Source organism: Zea mays, chromosome 2 (assembly GCF_902167145.1).
Source record: "Zea mays cultivar B73 chromosome 2, Zm-B73-REFERENCE-NAM-5.0, whole genome shotgun sequence".
Taxonomy (NCBI): domain Eukaryota; kingdom Viridiplantae; phylum Streptophyta; class Magnoliopsida; order Poales; family Poaceae; genus Zea; species Zea mays.
In genome coordinates, this window is record NC_050097.1 from 173,990,898 (window position 1) to 174,013,678 (window position 22,781).

The 22,781-nt window shown below is 44.7% G+C and overlaps 2 long non-coding RNA genes and 1 other non-coding gene across 3 annotated transcripts; all 3 read left to right on the forward strand.

Annotated features, from left to right (window-relative positions):
• Nucleotides 1-13,947: 13,947 nt before the first annotated feature.
• On the forward strand, nucleotides 13,948-15,700 carry LOC118476385 (uncharacterized). The gene is made up of 2 exons (XR_004856375.1): nucleotides 13,948-14,341; nucleotides 14,418-15,700. It is a non-coding gene; the product is annotated as an uncharacterized lncRNA (long non-coding RNA).
• On the forward strand, nucleotides 14,289-14,428 carry MIR398a (microRNA MIR398a). The gene has a single exon (NR_121166.1). It is a non-coding gene; the product is annotated as a microRNA MIR398a (primary transcript).
• Nucleotides 15,701-18,148: 2,448 nt separating the features above from the next.
• LOC103647307 (uncharacterized) lies at nucleotides 18,149-22,539 on the forward strand. Its single transcript, XR_002267301.3, has 3 exons — nucleotides 18,149-20,775; nucleotides 21,886-22,078; nucleotides 22,211-22,539. It is a non-coding gene; the product is annotated as an uncharacterized lncRNA (long non-coding RNA).
• Nucleotides 22,540-22,781: the final 242 nt, after the last annotated feature.

Sequence of the window (22,781 nt, forward strand, 5' to 3'; positions counted from 1 at the left end):
TATCCAAAGGGGTCTACCTTTGACTTAATTGGATATTCAGACTCTGATTATGCTGGATGTAAGGTCGATAGGAAGAGTACATCAAGGACGTGTCAATTCCTAGGAAGGTCCCTGGTGTCGTGGAGTTCTAAGAAACAAACCTCTGTTGCCCTATCCACGCTGAGGCCGAGTACGTTGCCGCAGGATAGTGTTGCGCGCAACTACTTTGGATGAGGCAAACCCTCCGGGACTTTGGCTACAATCTGAGCAAAGTCCCACTCCTATGTGACAATGAGAGTGCTATCCGCATGGCGGACAATCCTGTTGAGCACAGCCGCACAAAGCACATTGACATCCGGCATCACTTTTTGAGAGACCACCATCAAAAGGGAGATATCGAAGTGTTTTATATTAGCACCGAGAACCAGCTAGCCGATATCTTTACCAAGCCTTTAGATGAGAAGACCTTTTGCAGGCTGCGTAGTGAGCTAAATGTCTTAGATTCGTGGAACTTGGATTGATGTGTAGCATACATGTGTCTTATGCTTTGATCATGTTCCTTTATGCATTTTATTGCTTACTTATGGTGCTCAAGTTGTGCAAAGGATCCCTGGACCTCACAAGTCCATGTGCGAATGATGCACATACTTAGGGGGATAAATGCTACAACTTGACCCTTTGAGACTAACCATGTGCTTGAGTTTTCTTAATTTAGTCTCAAAGGTGGATTGAAAGGGAAAGGTGAACTTGGACCATGCAAGACTTTCACTGCACTCCGATGAGAGGGTAACTTACTCCAAGTTCATCTCAATACCCTTATTGCCTTTTTAATCTTATTTGAAGATTTTGGTGAGGCAATGGGGTTTTAGGGCCAAGATTGATCCCGTTTTGGTGTTTGATGCCAAAGGGGGAGAAAATAAGGCCAAAGCAAGAAATGGATCAGCTACCACTTGAGAATTTTGAAAATAATAGAATTAGAGCTTTTGGTTTGTCAAAATACTCTTATTGTCTCTTATTGTCAAATGTTGGTCTCTTGTTGGGATAATGGTTGATTATGGGAAAAAGGGGAGTTTTTGAATCTTTGATCAATTTCTCTTGGAATACCTCTCTCTATGCCTCAACAAGTGTGTTTGACTTAGAGATAGAAAATTGAGTTTGATTTGCAAAAACAAACCAAGTGGTGGTAAAGAATGATCCAAATATGCCAAATTTGAATCAAAACAAATTTGTGTTCTCATTTGCATTGATGTTGCACTTCTTTTAGTTGCTTTGTGTTGTGTTGGCATAAATCACCAAAAAGGGGGAGATTGAAAGGGAAATGTGCCCTTGGGCCATTTCTAAGTATTTTGGTGATCAAGTGCCAACACAAATGGTTTAAGTGTTTAAACTATGCCAAATGGTGGATGAAGTTCAAAGTCAACACAAAGGTATGATTCTAGACTTAGTACATTGGTTTTTGTGTACTAACATATTTGTCTAAGTGTTAGAATCAGAGAAAATACAATTGGAAAAGACTTGGCTCGAGCAGCCAAGACTATGCTCAGTCTGGGTGCACCGGACTGTCCGGTGGTGCAACGGACAGTGTCCGGTGCGCCAGGCTGGCGTCTGATCAACTGGCTGCTCTCGGGTCTCGACGGCGGCGTACGGCTATAAATCACCAGACTGTCCGGTGGTGCACCGGACTGTCCGGTGTTGCACCGGACTGTCCGGTGAGTCGTCTGCGGCGAAGTCGCTGCTCTCGGGAACCAAGTCAACAACGTACGGCTATAATTCACCGGACTGTCCGGTGAGTCACCGGACTGTCCGGTGAGCCAACGGTCGGGTGCGCCAACGGTCGACCGCGCAATCCGCGCGTGACGCGTGGCCGAGCCAACGGTCGGATGGGAGCACCGGACTGTCCGGTGTGCACCGGACAGTGTCCGGTGCGCCAACGGCTCCAAATCCTCAACAGTCGGCTGCGCCAGAATAGGAAAGAAATCCGCACCGGACAGTGTCCGGTGGTGCACCGGACTGTCCGGTGCGCCAATCGACAGAAGGCAAGAATTGCCTTCCTGGATTGCTCTCAACGGCTCCTAGCTGCCTTGGGGCTATAAAAGGGACCCCTAGGCGCATGGAGGAGCACACCAAGCATACTTTGAGCATTCTTGATCATTCACACTTCATCCTTGCGCACTCGTTTGACATTCTTAGTGATTTGAGCTCCGTTCTAGTGAAAACCTTGTGATATTCATTTGAGCTCGAGTCTTGGCCGTGTGTGTGTGTTTTTGCTGTGGATTTGTGTGTGTTGCTTCCCCCCTTACTCTAGTGCTTTCACTTTGATCCATATTGTAAGGGCGAGAGACTCCAAGTTGTGGAGATTCCTCGCAAATGGGAAAGAGTAAAGAAAGAAGAACATCGTGGTATTCAAGTCGATCATCGGATCACTTGAGAGGGGTTGAGTGCAACCCTCGTCCGTTGGGACGCCACAACATGGAGTAGGCAAGTGTTGTCCTTGGCCAAACCACGACATAAATCCTCGTGTCTCTTGTGCTTATTCTCACTGTGTCTATTTTGCTTCACAAGGGCTCTCCTTAGCCACTTGATTTTATTGTGCTAACTCCTAACCAAGTTTTGTGGCTTTAAGTTTCAAGTTTTCACAGTATCACCTATTCACCCCCCCCCTCTAGGTGCTCCCAGTGATGCAGGAGTTTCTTCTTCAGTATCAGTCACCTTCTGCTTTAGAGCTGTAGCCTTTCTCTTCTTCGGAGTAACCATCGTCGGCTCAGGGCACAATTTCCTCTTCTTTAGTTTTTCTTCATCTTCTTTTACCATTCTAGCGGCATGTCTGCCCACAACACTGACAACTGTTTTCCTTTTCTGCCCTTCGGCGCCCTTGTTCAATCGCTCATAATCAGGATATTCAAAATGTAGAGCATCCATTACTCGATTCAATCTTCATTTCGGTCGAGAGCCGAAGGCTGCAGTCAACAACTGATCTTCTTTTTTCGTGTAGTTCCCTAAAATCTCGTTACACATAACTTCGATCGTGTCCAACCATTCTTGGCAGGGTTCCTTGAACTGTTTTTTGAACTTAAACTGATAAGGCAGCCGAACGAGTTCACCCTCTTTCTTCTCTCCTTCAAGCTTCGGCATACCCCACTTCTTCAGCGTTGGGAACACTCTGTTGGTTAGGTATTCCTAGACTAAGTCCCTAGACCCAATGTGTTCAGACACAATTCTAAACTCATACACAGCATCTTGGCATGGATTCCCCGGTGTCATGCTGCATTGAGGTCTAGTCAGCCCGAAGTTTAGCTTTAGCGGGCTTTGAACTAGCTTCTCCTCTTCTTCATCAATTTTAACATAAAACCATTCAGATTTCCAATCGGTCGGCCATTTAGTGCGATAGCTGACCACCGGTGTATTCATATCCTTCCGATAAGCAAAATTATAACAACCGAAGTTCTCATGCAACCCGTCTTCTCTAGCCTTCATATGATAATGAAGTTCATGTACTCGGCAAAATGCATCGGCGAGTGGCTCTACCCCTTGGCTTCGGAGAGCCCAGATGAACACGCTGAGCCTAACAATGGCGTTGGGAGTCAGTTGATGAAGATAAATCCTGAATTTTTCCAAAACTTCTGCAATCATTCCATGCAGAGGAAATCTCAACCCTGCTTTGAAGAAGCTCTTAAAACTACAACTTCATCATCTTTCGGCTTCGGGATAGTCTCTTCCCCGCCAAAGCGAACCAATCCCTTATCGGCTTCCTTGAAGTAACCTAGCTTCGTCATCATAGTCATATCAGCTTTAGACATAGTTGATTTCCCAAAATCCAGATGGCTGGGCTTCAATGGCATAATAACATCATAATCAATCTCTCCTTCATTAACATCACCCTCTTCAATATCTGCATGCTCGGTTTCAACAGCGGGTGACTCTTCATCAGCAGCGCCTTCAGTCACAACCAATCCCGACCGCTTCATAACTTCGGAGATCGGAGCAGTATCAGTAGCTTCGGCTTCGTCTCCGTCACCAGTAACTCTAGCTATCGAACGAACCCTTGCCATTTGATATTGAATTTTTTGTGTTTTGACGAAGTTGAAAATTTTTATCTTTGCCGAAGCTCTTTCTTGTCACGAATCTAGAGCAAGATGATTTTTCGATTCAGAATATAGTGAGCAAGCTTCAGCTGTGGTCCAATTTTTTGACAGCACAACAGTGCAATGGCAATGAATGCTGTGGTAACTCCACACCTACCCATCTGTTTATATAGTGTGCAGGTGGGAAGGTGAATCGCCAAGTCGCTGCACCCGCTGAGCAGTCGCCCGCACCCGCTGAACAGTGGACCATTCGGCGCCTGACAAGTGAATTACCAGATCGATTTGTACCCGCTGCGTGGTGGCCCACCTTGCGCTCCAATATTTTAATCGTTTCTCGGCTACGAGCTCAGGGAAGGTGTTTTTCGGACCTTCGGCATTTCGAAGCCTTCGAGATTTTTTCGCGGATCAAGCTCGTTACGAAAAACGATCTAGCACCGCAAAGGGGCTACTGTTGGGGGTATGCTTCGTCGCCGAAGGTCCCATAATAAGAAGCACCTTCGGAAGATTGACACAAAGCCGAAGCTACCAATCAAAAGGCTTCGAAGTACATTTCCAAAGGCACCGACTTAAAGATGAAATGACCAATCGACCCATAACGATTTGTACTATGATTGTAGACCTTTATAAAGGGCATGAATGTAATTCCTCACAGGCTACGTCTTGTGCCTATAAATAGATGAACAGTACCCCTGTACTGGGTACGCTGACTTGGCATTTGCTTTTGCGTCACGCTCGTACTTTACCTTCTTTCAAGCCGAAGGCACATTTGTAATTTAATATCATTTCTATTTTTCCATGATAATAAAATAGAAATGAGCTGATAATGTTATATAATTGTTCATCTCTTACATCCCATATGGTTCTCTTTTTATTATTGTATGCTACAATGATGAAGGTATGTCCTTCATGACCTTCGTCCGAAGATCATTATATCCTAAGGGAAATAATGTCTTGAAGGACGAAGGGCTTTAACATTTAACATTCTTTGTGTTGCCTTGTTCTTAACTCATAGCATTTGAGAACAAGTCCCCAACAGCAACAGGATCTTTTATATGAAGAACATGATAAATTTGTAAGTGTGCAAAAGTCTCTTGCTTTAGAGGTTAAAAGGAATGAAATGCTTTCTTCTGAATTATCTACTTGTCATGAAACTGTGTCTAGCTTAAAGAGTATTAATGATGATTTAAATGCTAAGCTAGAAGTAGTTAATAAAACTAATTCTTGTGTAGAGCATGTTGTCATTTGTAATAGGTGTAAGGATTTTAATGTTGATGCATGTGTTGAGCATCTTACTTCTATTACAAAATTAAATAGTGAAGTGGCAAGTCTTAGTGCCCAACTTAAGACTTGCAAAAATGAATTTGATAAGTTAAAATTTGCTAGGGATGCCTACACCGTTGGTAGACATCCCTCAATTAAGGATGGACTTGGCTTTCGAAAGGAAACCAAGAACTTAACAAGTCAAAGGGCTTTCATTTCCAACAAGGAGAAAGGGAAGGCCCCTATGGCTAGTAGTAGTCAAAAGAATCATGCTTTCATGTACCATGATAGAAAATTTTCTAGAAATTTTCATTATAATAGGAGTTATAATGCTTTTGACTCACATGCCATGATTGCTTCAAGTTCCAATTCTAATGGTAGGCCTAGGAGAGATTTTGTGTCTCATGCTCCTAGGAAAGTGTGTAATAAACCTACAACTATCTTTCATGCTTGCAACACTACATTTGTGCTTTCATGTAAAAATGAAAAAGTGGTTGCTAGAAAGTTGGGGGACAAATGCAAGGGAGAAAAGACTTGCATTTGGGTCCCAAAGGCTATTATAACTAACCTTGTAGGACCCAACAAGAGTTGGGTACCTAAAACCCAAGCCTAATTTGCCTTGCAGGTTTATGCATCCGGGGGCTCAAGCTAGATTATCGACAGCGGATGCACAAACCACATGACGGGGGAGAAGAAGATGTTCACCTCCTACGTCAAGAACAAAGATTCCCAAGATTCGATCATCTTTGGAGATGGGAATCAAGACAAGGTTAAAGGACTTGGAAAGATAGCCATTTCATCCGAGCATTCTATTTCAAATGTGTTCTTAGTTGAATCACTCGGGTATAACTTATTATCTGTAAGTCAACTATGTAATATGGGATATAATTGTCTATTTACCAATGTAGATGTGTCTATCTATAGAAGGAGTGATGGTTCATTAGCTTTTAAGGGTGTACTAGATGGCAAACTCTACTTAGTTGATTTTTCGAAAGAGGAGGCCGATCTAGATGCATGCTTAATTGCTAAGACTAGCATGGGCTGGCTGTGGCATCGCCGTCTAGCACATGTTGGGATGAAGAACCTTCACAAACTTCTAAAGGGAGAACATGTGTTAGGTCTAACAAATGTGTTTTTCGAAAAAGATAGACCTTGTGCAGCTTGTCAAGCAGGCAAACAGGTGGGAAGTACTCATCACAGCAAGAATGTGATGACCACATCAAGACCTCTGGATCTACTTCATATGGACCTCTTCGGACCCGTCGCCTACCTCAGCATCGAGGGAAGTAAGTATGGTCTTGTTATTGTTGATGATTTTTCCCGCTTCACTTGGGTATTCGTTTTGCAGGATAAATCAGAAACCCAAGGGACCCTTAAGCGCTTCCTAAGGAGAGCTCAAAATGAATTTGAGCTCAAGGTGAAAAAGATAAGAAGCGACAACGGGTCCGAGTTCAAGAACCTACAAGTGGAGGAGTATCTTGAGGAGGAAGGAATCAAGCACGAGTTCTCCGCTCCCTACACACCACAGCAAAACGGTGTGGTAGAGAGGAAGAACAGGACGCTCATAGACATGGCGAGGACGATGCTTGGAGAATTCAAGACGCCCGAGCGGTTTTGGTCGGAAGCTGTGAACACAGCTTGCCACGCCATAAACCGGGTCTACCTTCATCGCCTCCTCAAGAAGACCTCGTATGAACTTCTAACCGGTAACAAACCCAACGTTTCATACTTTCGTGTATTTGGGAGTAAATGTTATATTCTAGTAAAGAAAGGTAGAAGTTCTAAATTTGCTCCCAAAGCTGTAGAAGGGTTTTTGTTAGGTTATGACTCAAATACAAAGGCGTAGAGTCTTCAACAAATCATCGGGTTTGGTTGAAGTCTCTAGCGACGTTGTATTTGATGAAACTAATGGCTCTCCAAGAGAGCAAGTTGATCTTGATGATGTAGATGAGGATGATGTTCCAACGGACGCAATTCGAACCATGGCGATTGGAGATGTGCGACCACAGGAACACCAAGTGCAAGATCAACCTTCTTCCTCAACAATGGTGCACCCCCCAACTCAAGATGATGAACAGGTTCCTCAAGAGGAGGCGTGTGATCAAGGGGGAGGACAAGAAGACCAAGCTATGGAGGAAGAAGCACCACGGGCCCCTTCAACTCAAGTCCGAGCGACGATTCAAAGGAATCATCCCGTCGACCAGATTTTGGGTGATATAAGCAAGGGAGTAACAACTCGCTCACGTCTAGCTAATTTTTGTGAGCATTACTCGTTTGTCTCTTCTATTGAGCCTTTCAGGCTAGAAGAGGCCTTGCAAGATCCGTACTGGGTGTTGGCCATGCAGGAAGAGCTAAACAACTTCAAGCGAAATGAAGTTTGGACCCTGGTGCCACGTCCCAAGCAAAACGTTGTGGGAACCAAGTGGGTGTTCCGCAACAAACAGGACGAGCACGGGGTGGTGACAAGGAACAAGGCTCGACTTGTGGCAAAAGGTTATGCCCAAGTCGCAGGTTTGGACTTTGAGGAGACTTTTGCTCCTGTGGCTAGGCTAGAGTCGATTCGCATTTTGTTAGCCTATGCCGCTCACCATTCTTTCAGGTTGTTCCAAATGGATGTGAAGAGCGCTTTCCTCAACGGGCCAATCAAGGAGGAGGTGTATTTGGAGCAACCCCCTGGCTTTGAGGATGAACGGTACCCCGACCATGTGTGTAAGCTCTCTAAGGCGCTCTATGGACTTAAGCAAGCCCTAAGAGCATGGTATGAATGCCTTAGAGATTTCCTTATTGCTAATGCTTTCAAGGTTGGGAAAGCTGATCCAACTCTTTTCACTAAGACTTGTGATGGTGACTTATTTGTGTGACAAATTTATGTCGATGACATAATATTTGGTTCTACTAACCAAAAGTCTTGTGAGGAGTTTAGCAGGGTGATGACGCAGAAATTTGAGATGTCGATGATGGGCGAGTTGAACTACTTCCTTGGGTTCCAAGTGAAGCAACTCAAGGACGGCACCTTCATCTCCCAAACGAAGTACACGCAAGACTTGCTCAAGCGGTTCGGGATGAAGGACGCCAAGCCCGCGAAGACACCAATGGGAACCGACGGACATATCGACCTCAACAAAGGAGGTAAGTCTGTTGATCAAAAGGCATACCGGTCTATGATAGGGTCATTGCTTTATTTATGTGCTAGTAGACCGGATATTATGCTTAGCGTATGCATGTGTGCAAGATATCAATCCGACCCAAGGGAGTGTAACCTTGTGGCCGTTAAGCGGATTCTTAGATATTTAGTCGCTACGCCTTGCTTCGGGATCTGGTATCCAAAGGGGTCTACCTTTGACTTGATTGGATATTCAGACTCCGATTATGCCGGGTGCAAGGTTGATAGGAAGAGTACATCAGGGACGTGCCAATTCCTAGGAAGGTCCCTGGTATCTTGGAGTTCAAAGAAACAAACTTCCGTTGCCCTATCCACCGCTGAGGCCGAGTATGTTGCCGCAGGACAGTGTTGCGCGCAACTACTTTGGATGAGGCAAACCCTCCGGGACTTTGGCTACAATCTGAGCAAAGTCTCACTCCTATGTGACAATGAGAGTGCAATCCGCATGGTGGATAATCCTGTTGAACACAGCCGCACTAAGCACATAGACATCCGGCATCACTTCCTGAGAGACCACCAGCAAAAGGGGGATATCGAGGTGTACCATATTAACACCAAAAACCAGCTAGCCAATATCTTCACCAAGCCTTTAGATGAGAAAAGGTTTTGCAGGTTGCGTAGTTGGCTAAATGTCTTAGATTCGCGTAACTTGGATTGATCTATAGCATACATGTGTTTTATGCCTTTGATCATGTAGTTTATGCATTTCAATCTATGTTTGTGGTGCTCAAGTTGTACACATGATCCCCGGACCTCACAAGTCTCTTTGCAAGTGATGCACTTATTTAGGGGGAGGCATGCTACAACCTGGCCCTTTGAGACTAACCTTTGTGTTTGAGTTCTTGATTTAGTCTCAAAAGTGGATTGAAAGGGAAAGGTGAACTTGGACCATGCAAATACTTCCACTGCACTCCGGTAATCACCCCAAGTTCATATCTATGCTCTTAGTGCCTTTTTGCTCGTAATTGATAATTTCGGTGAGGCAATGGGGTTAAAGGGCCAAGTATGATCCCGTTTTGGTGCTTAATGCCAAAGGGGGAGAAATTAAGGCCAAAGCAAATGGATCAGCTACCACTTGTGAAATTTTGAAAATAGTAGAGTTAGAACTTTTGGTTTGTTCAAAATACTCTTATTGTCTCTTATTGTCAAAAGTTAGTCTCTTGTGGGGAGAATGTTTGATTATGGGAAAAAAGGGGAGTTTTTGGATCTTTGATCAATTTCTCTTGGAATACCTCTCTTTATGCCTCAACAAGTGTGTTTGACTTAGAGATAGGAAATTGAGTTTGATTTACAAAACAAACCAAGTGGTGGCAAAGGATGATCCAAATATGCCAAATTTGAATCCAAAACCTTTTTTGTTCTCAACTGCATTGATGTTGCACTTCTTTGGTTGCTTTTTTATGTGTTGGCATAAATCACCAAAAAGGGGGAGATTGAAAGGGAAATGTGCCCTTGGGCCATTTCTAAAGTGTTTTGGTGATTAAGTGCCCAACACATTTTCTCTAAGTGCTAATTTGTGCCAAAGAGTGAAGAAGTGTGAATCATATTACAAGGTACGTTTCTAGACTTAGTACATTGATTTGAGTACTAATGTATTGTGTCTAAGTGTTAGAAACAGGAAAAACTGGTTTGGAATAGAGTTGGCTGTGTACAGCTAAATGCAGCTCGGTCTGGGTGCACCGGACAGTGTCCGGTGGTGCACTGGACAGTGTCCGGTGTGCCAGGACCAGTCTCGGTGAACAGTCCGCTCTCAGGACACGACGGCGGCGTACGACTATAAAATTCACCGGACTGTCCGGTGGTGCACCGGACTATCCGGTGAGTCGTCCGCGGCGAAGTCGTCGCTCTCGGGAAACGTTCAACGACGTACGACTATAATTCACCGGACCGTCCGGTGAGGCACCGGACTATCCTTTGAGCCAACGGTCGGCCGCGCAATCTGCGCGCGACGCGTGGGCACGCCAACGGTCGGTAGGGGCACCGGATTGTCTGGTGTGCACCAGACAGTGTCCGGTGTGCCAACTGCCGCAAATCTGCAACGGTCGGATGCGCTATAAAAGGAAGGAGATCGCGCACCGGACAGCTACAGGGACTGTCCGGTGGCGCACCGGACTGTCCGGTGCGCCACCCGACAGAAGGCAAGATTTGCCTTCCAAGAATGCCTCCAACGGCTCTTAGCTGCCTTGGGGCTATAAAAGGGACCCCTAGGCGCATGGAGGAGTCACCCAAGCATACTTTGAACATTCTAAGTCATCCACACTCCGTCTTCGCGCACTTGATTGACTTTGTTAGTGATTTGAGCTCCGTTCTAGTAGTGAACTTGTTGCAATTCATTTGAGCTCAAGTCTTGGCTATGTGTGTGCGTATTTTGTGTATGTTGCTTCCCACCCTTACTCTTGTGTTTCACTTTGATCTTTGTTGTAAGGGCGAGAGACTCCAACACTTGTGGAGATTCCTCGCAAACGGGAAAAGAGATAAGCAAAGAAGAACACCGTGGTATTCAAGTTGATCATTGGATCACTTGAAAGGGGTGAGTGCAACCATCGTCCATTGGGACGCCACAACGTGGAGGTAGGCAAGTGTTGTACTTGCCGAACCACAGGATAAACTCGCGTGTCTTTTGTGATTGTTTCTCTGTGATACTTGTGTGTTCGCAAAAGCTCGCTACTTAGCCATACTAACACTTAACCAAGTTTTGTGGCTATTAGTTGTTGAATTTTACAGGATCACCTATTCACCCCCCTCTATATGCTCTCATTTCTTCCTTCCTCATTCTTATTCCCAAGTGTTTTTGTAAGCAAGGCAAGAGACACCAATTGTGTGGTGGTCCTTGCGGGGTCTAAGTGACCCGTAAGAATTAATGAGAAAGATCACTCGGTCTAAGTGGCCGTTTGAGAGAAGGAAAGGGTTGAAAGACACCCGGTCTTTGTGACCACCTCAACAGGGACTAGGTTCTTTGGAACCAAACCTCGGTAAAACAAATCACCGTGTTCATTCGCTTTATTTCTTGGTTGATTTGTTTTCCCCCTCTCTCCCGGACTCGGATTTAATTCTAACGCTAACCCCGGCTTGTAATTTATTATTTTAAGCTGTAAATTTCAGATTACGCCTATTCACCCCCCTCTAGGCGACTTTCACCGCAGTATACAGCAATTGTAGCCTGTGTCTCGGGATTCTTGCGTAGAAGCCCCTGGATTTAATTCTAACGCTAACCTCTGGAATATTGTGCGCAGTCCAAACAGTGATTAAATCAGGGAGTTAATTTAGGAAATGAATTTCTATGTATAAAAATAATTCTAGATCTTATTTAATTCCTAGAAAATTCATATTAAGTCTAAATTGATCCATTCCAGTTTCTATAATCTTGTAATATTGATGTTTATCACTTAGTGCCACTGTTTTAACATGAAACCTATACTATAATTGATTACTCAATTAATTGTGTACCAAGCACATAAATACTTCGGAAAATCATAACTTAATATCCGTAACTCCGAATTTAGTGATTCTTTTTCCTATGATCTCGTTACAATGCATAGATTATTAATATGTATTCTGTATTCATGTTTGGTGTGATGTTAATTTATCCTTGTACCACGTTTGTTTGTATTGTGGCGAGTAGAAGAGCCAGTGGGCGAGGATCTAGGTGTTCAGTAGGCAGAAGTTGCTGAGCAGGAGCTCATTGAAGGCAAGTTGTGCCCTTGACCATTTTTATTTACCCAATAATGTTCTTTATAATCATTTATTCATGCATAGGCTTAATTTTGATGGGACCCAATAGGTCACCCTAGTCTAGTTATCTTTTCACCTTGTTTACCCCTGAATTTTTAGGTAGTCATTGCTAATGCTATACATGGTTGTGGATGTTGATATAACTGCTACACATTATTATTCTTTATTATTGTTCTATTTCTGTTCATGATAAGACAACTATGTTAATTACAACATCGAGCTTAACTTGGGAAACATGTGCCACCACAAGGGTGGAATGGGATGCCCTTGGCTGACTAACTAAGAAAGCTAGTGGAGGACTACCTTACCGATAGGGGCAAGGGCAGTAGGGGAGTAGGCGTGTAGGGAGATTCTTGGGTTGATTTTGCTGCGATGGCGGTCAGACGGGGATTCCTGCATTGCTCTTCATAGAAAATGTAGCGGGTTTTCTGAGGCTAGTGGAACTTTATAAAGGCCTCGTAGTGGATCCCTAGCCATTCATCTCGGTAGTGTCTAAGGGTCTAGCTAACCCTGGAGACATGGGATACATAACTTGTGGGTACAGGGTACAACCTCTGCAGAGTGTAAAACTGTTATATTAGACGTGCTCACGGTCATGAGCAGCTCAGGACTCTCGCATGATTAATTTATGAAATTAAATTCAATTTGTCATTTACATCGCATTGAAGTTTATTATTAAATTTGATTTACTATTACTCTGGTTTGGTATTTACTTGCATTTAGTAATTGCTAATAAAATTTGACAAACTTATTAAAAGCAATGTTCAGCTTTAACCCCTATTTTTGATCAGCCTTACACTTCACATGAACTCTCACCTTTGGTGAGTTCATGCATATTATTCCTCACAACTTGTTAAGCTATGATCTTTTGTGAGCTCACACTTGCGATATATAAACCCTCACAGGAGAAGAACAGGTGGTCCAGGAGGAGCCGTAAAATGAGGAGTACGAATTGATCTAGGTGACGTCTTTATCATTAAGAAGAAAGAGGAAGAGTTAGAGTGGCGATCAAAAGCACGAACCCGGCCAAGCAGCTTCTTGTTGTTGCGGCAATTGATGAGAACCTGTATACATCAGGAAAACAAAGCTTTAGCTCTATTGACTAATTACAAGCAAAATACAGCGGCTGAACATCATAACGGTGAGGACATGCTTAAGTATCAAATTATTGGAGAGAATAAGACCAGAAGAATTACAGCAAAACAACTGCTACTTTGAACACAGCATAATAAGTTTTAAAAACTGCAGCATTCACGAGCTATACAAGACAGTTTTTTTTTCTACTGCAACAATGAACATTAAGGTTTTTGATTGGGAGCAAAACGACATAAACTAGTGTGCATAGCATAGCAGGAGCTCAGTCATGTATAGTGTCATTCCCATTCACCAAAAGGGTTTTCCCAAACATGTACCCTCAGACTTGTACGGGACCCAAAGAACAAAAACTAATAGCACAATGCACATAAGTTTCATAACTGAGTGTTGTTCTTAACACTCATCATTAGGACTGACAGAGGGCTTGTGCTAAATTCCTCTTCCTCTTTCCCAGCCTGTGCTAAATTCCTCTTCATCATTAGGACTGTTGAAGATAGCTTTCGGATCACAATCACCCAGACCTGTACTCGCCCGGCGCGTGGCGCGACAGGACTGTGTACGTCTGTACTAGTGCCCTGTTGTACTGCTGGTGGTGCGGGGCTGGGCTTGCAGCAGGAGGAGAAGTGAAGCCAGAAAGGAGGGAGAAAGCCAGGTACTGCGCGCAGCCGCAGTACAAGCTGTACTCGCCTGGCGCGTGGGCGTGGCTGCGGTACCGCGCGCGTACTACCCGCCACCCATCTCTCTACTTGGCACAGCCGCACAGCGCGCCCATCCCATCCCATCCCATCAGATCCGCCCGCCCTTCGCCAACAGGATGGGAGTAGATACGATACGATACGAGCTCATTTGTCGCTGCTTCCTTCATTTCATCTCTTCTTCTCCGCTGCTAGGCTCGTCCTGGCCCTGTCCTAGCCGGCTAGCCCATGCCTGGAAGATGATCGGCGACGGCAACAAGCGCGATGCAAGGCAGTTCCGGCGGGGGCGAACTGAGAACACATGAGAATAATGAGATGAGATTGCTCGCCTCGCGGTACGGTTCGTGCTGGCCTGGACCACCGTCGTCGCCGTTCATCTTGTACGCATAATAATGCTGCATGTGTTCTCAGGTCGCCCCCGCAGGGCCTTCCTTGCTGCTGTTCCGCAGGGTGGCGGTCTGGGTGGCCGCCCGTCGTCCAGGGGAGTATCGAGACACGTACGCACGAATTCACCACCACGCGATCCAGCATGTTTTGCTGCTGCAGTGCTCTTCGTCACGGTTATATATATATATATATGTGATCGAACTGCCATGCATGGTAAGAAATCACTGCGCGCTTGCTATTAAAAAATATATCTGTGTGTTAGCGATAACTTTATTAAGCTGTACTCCTCTCAATTCCATATTGCAAGCTATTTTAGCTTTTCTTACGCACATGCATAGTTTTTGTTAGACGTCTAGATTTGTATACATTGTGTCTATGGGTATTTTTTGGTTCTCGATCTACTTTCCTACTACAACTTACTTAAGGTTAGTCAGCCAAATTAAAGAACTAATCTTATTGTACAGAAAAATAGATAAATTATGTCAAGTTATCAAACAAAGCTTAAATACATGCATAGTTAAAAAAATATATGCATCTATAAAAATAGTGTTAACTTTTTTTATATATATACATGTATGTAGTTATGTATTATGTCTAAATATATGTATCTAAAAGAACTAGGATAATAGGTTACAGTTTAAAAATAGAGATAATAAGCATGTTTGGTTCGGCTTTTTTCTGAAGGGTTTTTTCTAAGAATCTAGCTTCCTAGATAATCTATGGTCACAAGAATCTATATATCGTGAGGCTTGCACGTAGAGGAAGATGAAGGGATCGGTTTAGAATTTAGGAGGTGGCGGATTCGTCTCGTCAGGGTCCCGACTCAGAGGATTCTACATTCATGTTGATTTGAGTGATCACAAAGGCCTTAAGTTGATCCAATTTTTCCACTGCAAGATCATCATGTTTTGATTCTTTCTTAAATTCTTCATTTTATATGGTATCAATTCTAGCATTTAATAGCTTTTTATAGTAGGGGATTATTTTTTCGTTTCCTCTCAAGCTTTCTAGGATCATATTCAACATATGTACGGGCAATATTCTTTACCATCTGGGAGGTTTTGGGCTGCCGATTCGATAAAGAAGGCCCAACGTAAGAATGATCCGGTGCTTCACTAGTTGGGCTGGCTCATCTGATGGCGTGTGTTTATTTGTTTCATGTATAGACTACTACAATATATAGAAACGTGTGTTCCTAGAGGGGAAAAAAGGTCGATTTGTACCTTCCTAAATCATATCATTATAGTCTGATTTGTTTCATGTATAGACTACCACCGCAGGGTTCAAGAGTGTTTGGCTTACACATAGACTTCAGCTTCCACAATACAATTAATTTGTGTGAGTTTTCTAAATTACCTTTGATGATTAGCGGGTGGAGAAAGAGACATCAATTAGTAGGTCATTGTCACACACGGATTTAAAGACAAATCCAGGCGCGAATCAAATGTGTGCTAGGATCAAGTCTCACACATATGATGACTCGTGTTACAGAAACGAATGTCACATCTTGACTATATAATAGGAGTTCTGTACAAAATAGCTAAATAATACATCATATGAAGACAATGATCCAGCAACCATAATTGACTGGAAGACAACGACCTAGACCTCTTATGAACTCATCACGACATCCTTCATGCTCCTTATCTTGTGGTACATGTCCTTGACCTCGGAGGATGTGAGTACAACATGAGTGAGCTCACATACGTTCATCGCTCAACAAGTTGTGGAGAATAATGTGCATGAGCTCACTTACGGTGGGGGCTAATGTGAAGTGTAAGGCTTACTAAAGAAGATGGTTAAATCTGAGCATTGCTTTTAAAGTTGGTCAAAGTTTTATTAGCAGTTATTAAGTATAAGTAAATACCAACCCAATTAAATAAGATATCACAACTAATAATAACACCCACAATGCAATGAATATGACAGATTAAATTTAGTTCCATAAGTTAATCATGCGAGAGTCATGAGTCACTCTTGATCATGAGCACGGCTGATATATTAGTTTTACACTCTGCAGAGGTTGTGCATCTTTACCCACAATACGTGTTTTCCGATTAGCCAGGGTTAGCTAAACCCTTAGACACTTTCAAGGTGAATAGCTAGGGATCCACTGCAAGGCCTTTTCAAAGTTTCACTAGTTCGAGAAAATCCGCTATGGATTCAGGAAGAAGGAAGCATAGAAATCCCTGTTCGAAAAGCTTTACGGACAGTCCGACTTGAGGACCTCACTATACTCTGCAGCGAAGCCTCCCCTCTTGCCCCTTTCGGGTAAGGTAATCTATCACTAGCTTTCCTAAATACTTGGCCAAGGGAATCCCATTCCACCCTTATGGTAGCACTATTATCTCAAGTTAAGCTCCATGTTCCAATTAACACAATAATCTTGTCATGAACAATAATTAAATCAACAGCAAAATTAGAACATGATCATAATTTAGATGTAACATTAATCCCAAAACCAGATAGAGCAATAGCAAGTATACTCAATAGTTCACTTGTTTGCAAGGTGTGGGGTAAACAAAACTAGGGAATAAACTTGTATCCTGCACGCGGGCCGACGACATCCGCGACACACCAAAATCCACAGTATCGCCGGCGTGCAACTCCTCCTCCGCCACAGTACTCAGCGTTTCCTCAGACGACGCGTCGGCCGGCGGCGAAGCGGCAGCAGAAGAAGAAGAGGTCGGCATCGCTACGTACCGTCGGCGGTGGCGGGCGGTCTGCTTCACTCGAGCCAGATCTCCAGCGAACAAGAGCAAGGAGGGCAGACGAGCGGCAGAGACGGTGGAGAAAGCGGCTAGGGTTTTCACGGAGCGCGGAAGAATAAATTTCAAAACGCGCCCACACCCGCCCCCTTTTATACACAGGGCGCGGCGCTTCGGGAAACCCGCAGTCCCACAGTACGGCGTCAATCAACGGTCATGTCAAAAACCCCCGCGGAACCACTTCGAGCGAGGGCAGCGTCTCCGCCATCTAGCGACGTCTTCGGCACCAGATGACTTAGTCGAACTGGTCCCTCGGAGGGCAAATGTTGGGGTGAAGGCAAAGACGCCACCCTTCGCTCGGGGCCTTCGCCGTAAACGCCGGCCCGACGGAGACAAGACAACGGTCAGGGACACCCTTCGCCCCATACGACATCGGACGAAGACCCGTAGCGAGGTCATCCCACCGTGCGGCCTCGCCCAGCGCGGAGACCCACGTGTGATCCGGCCCATTGTAACAGGCCCCGCGTGGCCGCTGCGTGTTACGGGCCTAATTTATAAAGGTGTCCCTGTAATTACAGTCTGTAACCCTGCTTTATGGGAATATTCCGGGGATAACCTAGGTGTCTGAGGGCACATGCGTCCTTAACACGGGACGCTGGGTACCCGGACACCTATAAATACCCCCGCACAGTGTCCTTGAGAGGCTAGTTGAACAGTGCTTTTGTCATCACGTGCTAAAACCCTGTTTGTGCTATCACTCCCCCCTGTTGGATCAACTTGCGCCCGTGTGCAAGTTCCAACACATGTACAACCTTGAGCCCTTGGATCGATTTTTCTCGTATATAAGAGACGTTTAAGAGATTGCATGATAAAAACTCTAAGCTTCTAAATCATAAATGTAGTTAAAATATAATATGTCTATTTTTTCATTTACCGCTTTAGAGACCCTAAAAACCTTTAATGAATAGGGTTCTATATAGGGGTGGTAACGGATCATGATCTAAATGTTTCTTCACAATAAGTTAGGGCACTTAATTAATTTTAATTGAAAATAAATAGTAATAGAGTCTGGTCCTAATCTGATTTGGTCCTTAAAATTTATATTTTAAAACATAGAGGCCATTACACCACTAGTTGTATATGCCTTAGACTTTATAGTTATATAGAGTTTTTTTACTACACTGTGGTCATGGTCATGGTCATGGTCATGGTCATGGTCATGGTCATGGTCATGGTCATGGTCATGGGGTCAGACAGACCAAGAGCTGAGAAACCGTGTTTGTTTTGACTTTTGAGCCAGCAGTCCGCCCCCTAGTCGCGGAGCCATTGGTAATTTTGCCATTATCATTTGTGGGCTTCGCCAGTATGCCATCGGACCCACAAATCATAGACACAGACGGTCCCACCAGTCATAGACACGGGATGGCATAATAACAGATAGCCAAAATTGAGAGTGGCAAAATAGCAAATTTCTCCTAGTCGCGCTAGTCTTCTTCACGCCAAATGGCTGTTGGCTGGTTTTCCATCTTATCTGTATGTACAGAGCTCCTGCAGTCAGTCTGGGGCCAGGCGACGCGCTAAACACGCACGCCGCCTCCGCCTCCGCCTCCTCGCTATCCTAATCCTCCCACTAATCTGGACCATGATTGGTCCTCCACTCCAGGGCGACCCCTAATCTCCGCAGAATTCCCCGGACGCCGACCACGGTTTGCTCTGCCGGTGTCGCTTTCCACCCTGGATTTGTGTGGAAGAGTCCTTTATATTTAGAAGAGACTTGAGAATAAATTGTTATTCAAGACTATATAGAAGAAGAAGAAAAACCATCTTTATATTTAAGATAAAATGAACATCTCCCGTTGGAAGACAGTCTACCAGAGCGACATCTCAACTCTACCTGGTCTCGATCCCTAGCACGTACTAGCAATAATGGATCAATAACCGTAGCTATAATTTACTTCATCACGTGACAATGATGCTTAGCTCTGCCTAGCTGCCTACAATCGCTAGCTGCTAGTGCTACACTATCTTCCGGGTTCTGACTTTTCCCAGTCGTTGTTGCCATCGTCACACAATCTCCCCTTTTTTTAATCTTCAAGAGTCGACAAAACTTGACACTAACCACATTTTTTTTGTACATTTTGTTTTATGTTTACCTTATAATAAAAAGGGGATAAACAGAGGACTTCCAATTCCACCAGCATCACTGTACCATGCATGCCGTCTGGGCGCGGCTATATAATACTACTTAAAATAGAAAAAAAAGAAACTGAGGGGCATGAATGAAATAAAAAATGAACAACCTCTTCCATGTGACAACGTGAGACCCATCTGCGCATCCATGGCCTCTCGCCCTCTCCGGCTCTCCCCCCACACACATGGCCGCCCCCAGCCAGATCCAAACCATTATTCATCACACCACACACATCCTCTTCCAAGTCTTTTCTTTATATGTATATATATTATAAATAAAATATCATTTATAATAGTTTCTTGTGCAGTGTATTTATACCAAACAAAAAAGTAAAAAAAAACACACATAAATTAAAATTGCCGTGTAGTAACTGTAGCTCTATGAGCGGCAGCAGCTGGACAAGTCCGCTGCAGCAGACGTGGGGTGGGGTGGGGGGGGTGGAATAGGGCATAAATTAAAGAAGGCAACTAGCCGGGTCCGTGTCCCCTTCTGTTTCTGGGCTCCTGCCCCTGGCGCTTGGCGCTGGGAGTTCATTGCAAAAATAATACGAATCCTGCCTATAAATCTATACTACTCCTATAAGGGGCTAAGGAGGGCGTCCACAGGATACCGTGCCCCCGCCCCTATGGTCACTGCGCGCTCGAGACACCGCCCGCACGTGACACCGTGTGCATGCCCGCCCCCACCCCTTCCCCAGCACGGTGCCCGTCATCGGCGCCTCTTCTCCCGCCCCCATCCTCCCCGGCCTCGGCGCCGCCTCCGCCCCTGTCCTCAACAACTCCGCGACTTCTCCGGGCACCGCTCGCACGCCATCAGCGCCATCCCCACTACCTCAACTTGCATATCGCGCGCCGCCATCCACCTTGCCCATCGTGTGTCGCATGCCCAAATCTCATATTTTTATGCCCCACGCAGCCTAGGCCATCCCACCGCAGAGCAGGAAAACCCTAGCGTACCCACGGACCATTGCTGGCCCACATGGCATCCCGGCCTGTGGCCACATCCATCTCGGCGCCTCGCCCGCCACACCCAACACGCTGCACCGCCGCCGCCGCTTCTCCTCCCCCACCGCACCATCGCCCTGAGTACCATCGCACACGCCGCCGGGGCCGCATCTCTCCCCGTTAGGGCCCAGCTGAACACTGTCGTCGCCTCCACCTCCGCGTTTGGGCCACCGCAAGAGTTCAGGGCTCCTCTAGGGTTCGAGATCAAATCCGGCCAGCAGAGCAGCATCCTCAGCACCACGCTCACCATCCCCCTCTACCTCGGCACCGGCGTCTTCACCCTCGGGTACACACCACGCCTTTTCTCACCATCTGAGCATTGCCAAGGAGCTCCTCTCCATCCCCGATGGCACCCTCGCCCCACCACCGACGACGAATGGGCGCTTCAGATTCCTGATCAGCAGGAGAGTCGTTGAGGCTGAGACGACGACACGAATGCGGCAAGGAGCTTCAGATTCACTGCCATTAGAAACTTGCAGGTGAGGAAGGAGAGGGTCCAAGTTCCTGACCTCTGCATCGATTGAGAGGGTCCAAGTTCCTGACCCCTGCATTGACTAATTATCTTTGAGTTTCATCATTATGTTGAAATTAGTATGCGTTCAAAATACTCAATTGATTCTCACGGCTACCGTGCCTCCTAGCGAAACTTGCTTTTCGTTGGAGTATCTGGCGTAGTAATGGAAAAAATTACCTTCTCCCTTTGAGGGTTCCAGTCCATTTCGTTCTCTATAATTGTCACCTACCCTTCCCGAGCCTACTTTTGTTGCTACTATAAGAATAAGAATGAAAAAAGCTTCATCTCTATTTGTTTCTGATATGAATTGTGTAGCTTAGAGTTGTCTCTTAACTTACAATCTTACATTGGTGTAAAACAGTGACCACACTAAAAGCACAAATGCAAGGTTTTACAGACCAGTTGTGATGCTGCTACCACTAACATGTACAAATAGGAAAGGCAAGAAAATGGCTTAGAGCAAGTATTTTTAAAGAAAAAGTGATCCATTTAAGAAACCTTTTTATTAAGTTACTTCTGATACCAGCTCCTCAATCCGCGAGTGTCTTCAGCTTCACTTTCTCTATCTGTTGTACGCGGGTGTCTCTTCGTCTTGTGTGTGAGTTGGATGAGAACTAGACAACTGGTAGGAACCACTCTCTGTTTCAGTTTCTGTTTGTGTTTCACTTCAGTTCAGGTTGTCTGCGCTCTTCTCTTAGGGATCGAGAATCATAGGGAGGTTCCTCGCTTCTATAAGAAATATGTGCCTTTTTGTTTCATTTTCCTTGTGGAGTTGTAGTTCAGTTCAGTTCATCTTCGTGCATGGGGAGTGCTTGGTTCGATTGTTCACAGCCATAGGTGCTACAGATTCGTCTATGGCGAAGACAGAAGTTTTTGTTTTCATGATGTTTTCATGGAAGATGGCGAGAAGCTCTCCACCCTTATCATAGTTAACTCTTTTGATTAAGTGATTAACCAATTTGGTAACACATATTTAATGTTTTAGCTTGTTTGGTTTAGATATGGAGGTCCGTCAGTAATTTTGTATTTTTTTTGTATTATCTTTATCTGGAAACTAAGTTGTATGTAGTGACAGGTAAGAAATACTGTGGTGGTTTGGACCTCAGTTATTGGCCAGATGAAGGGCGGAGGCCATTATCAGATCCTCGTCCACCTTTGGGCTACTGCTGATAAGAGGACGAGTGTCGTACACCTCTCCAATTCCCCCCTTCAATGTGGTCAGTGTTGAATCATCTACGTCATACAGTGAACAAGGGCATACTGATGAGGTTAGCCTCATTATCTGAGCTATTTTCCTCAGCTATCTACCTGAGCATGCAGTGAGAATTACAATAAACTAAATGTTTGGTTACTCGTCATTCCTCTGAACTTTATCCTGTTAACCTTGTTCATTTTACCAGAGAAGGGATGACATGGATTTTTCTCATTCGAGCATCAGGTTTTGTGCGCTGATTATGGTGTGGTCGTTGGTGAGACTGCAACGTCCTCTGTAATCATCTCTCTGACAAGTTAGATTATGTGCTGAAATTTCTGTTATTTTTGTTGGATTGTATTGTTGTGAAAGGGGGCATAGTACGATGAATTGGGGACTGAAAGAGCATAGCAGAGCAGAGGGCCTATGTAATATAATTTTTTATGTATAAATTGTGCAAAAACAAATTACCTCTTTTGGGTTTCAATCATTTGACAACCCTTGGACCCTGACATTATATTAGTTTACTTACCTTGACCTTGTGATGAGTTTTGGAATATTTGGAGGAGGTTCACATGGACTGAACAGCCTGTTTAGTAGCTTTGCTTCAGCACAGTAAACTATATTTAGAACATTTGGATGGTAAACTATTTCAATCATTGTTGTTACATGGTATCAGAGGATTTGGCAGTCAAGTCAATGCCACAATTGTGAGATATTGAAATCGATGATAATATATGTCAGCTCCGGCGAACGAGAAGGCGTACCGCAGGGCCATG